Source organism: Talpa occidentalis, unplaced genomic scaffold (assembly GCF_014898055.3).
Source record: "Talpa occidentalis isolate TD23 unplaced genomic scaffold, MPIMG_talOcc4v2.1 talOcc4.7, whole genome shotgun sequence".
NCBI classification, from domain to species: Eukaryota; Metazoa; Chordata; class Mammalia; order Eulipotyphla; family Talpidae; genus Talpa; species Talpa occidentalis.
The window spans coordinates 116623303-116625131 of NW_023605083.1; positions in this window are offsets into that span (position 1 = coordinate 116623303).

Sequence of the window (1829 nt, forward strand, 5' to 3'; positions counted from 1 at the left end):
CGGGAGGATTTAATGAAAGACTTTACGGGTTGTTTCTGCCGACCTCTTGCCTCCCCACCCCATCTAAAGCAACTTCCTCTACAGAAAAGTCCAGAATCAGGTGTAAACTTCTAACACATTTCCATTCTGATTAGAATGGTTCTCCTGCTTGATTTTTCAGTGTGATCTGTAACAGCACCTCTCAAGGATAAAGTCAGTTCTAAAACGTGCCTGTGCTCTGTTTGCTGGCCTATGTGTCTAACTAAGATTACGCAGAAGAAGATATAAGCTTTATTTCACTTTGGCATTGTGTCCACTCAGACATTCTCTGATGAATTTCATTTGGTCAGACAAAAAAAATCCTATAACCCATAGGTTACTCCAGATGTGAACTTCTCTTTGATTATTTTGTTTTGCGCTCAGCTATGGGCTTAGCAAGGAACCCAGGTGTCACAGACTTTCTCCTTAATCCAAAGCCTGTGGAAGCTTCTTTTAAGGAAGAAGAGACTTGAGAATCTAGGAAGCTAAGTTACTATTTCTTCAGGTCCTTTCTGCTGGGTCTAGGAGAGGAATTTTGGAAAGTTTTAATTTGTCTGCTATAAAGGGAAGATAGCAAGACTGGATGGATGGGAAAACACAGTGAATTTGGACAGCTGAGGTCAAAACAATCACTATAATTGACAGTATAACTTGGCCCACTCTTTCTCTTCTGGTCGGTCACTAATAATAGACTATTGGTGACTTCAGCTGCTGTGAGGGAGATTGCATCTCCCAGCCTCCAGACAGATTTCTGATCTTTTATTAAACTGATTTGAAATTTACTTCCTTCTTTAGACCTCAATTTTTCCCTATGTAGAGAGGCAAGAGATGCAGTGAGTAAGTTCTTCCTGTGTTGAGGGAAGGGTAGAAAGTGAAGAAATATCAAATCTCTTAGAAGCAGGGCAGCCAGATCACATATAGGTCTACCCCAGCAAGCAGGAAACCCTAGTTTCCATGCCCTTTAGCTGAGGCCTCTGTGGAGAATATCTTACAGCAAGAGGGAAAACTTGGGAACATTTATAAACCCAAAAAAGGGAAATAGAAAGAACCATGCTTGTTCTCAACTCAACACTCTTTTCTCTTCAATCCCCCTGCAAGATACCCCTGTCCCCCATCTCAATTCTCCCTGCCTTTGTCTGCCACATCCCTGTGGCAGTGAACATTCTCTCTCCCTCCCCCATTGCATCTCTCTTAAGAAGTTACCAGCTGGTCTTCCTCCCCCCTGCTTGTCCTGGTCTGGAGCTGAGTGCATGTGAGGAGGGAAAGGGACAGGGGCCCTGTGCAATGCTTTGAGCTCTTTCACAGTTGAACTAAGCAAGGCTCACAGTTGTTAGGAGAAGAGAAAGGCACTTTGATGTTGGGGATAGAGACAGAAAGCAGGAGAGATGACTCCAGAGGATGGGGAACATGAGAGAGACCATTTCAGGGTTCCTAGCCGAGAGATGAACACTCACCCTGCCCTTTTTGGGGGTGGGGACCCTGAGAAATCTTGATGGTCCTTGCCAGACTTGTCGCACCTGCTTTCCCAGCCTCTCCTGAGCTCAACAGTTTACAGAGCTCCTCCCTGAACTCTTGCCCTCCTGGACTTGCCCTAGCCCCAGCCTCAGGCCTCCCTGGCCTGGCAGACACCCTGACAGGTTACAAATGAGTGTGGGTGTGGGATTGCGGCAAGCTCTTGTCCTGGGAGTCTGGAGGAGGAGAATCAATGGGCTCTACCTAAGAGCTTCTCTTCCAGTCCCTTCCTGGTTAGAAGAGAATGAAGGAAGCATTTCCTGTGCTCCTCCCCTCCCCCAACCCCATCCCAACAGACC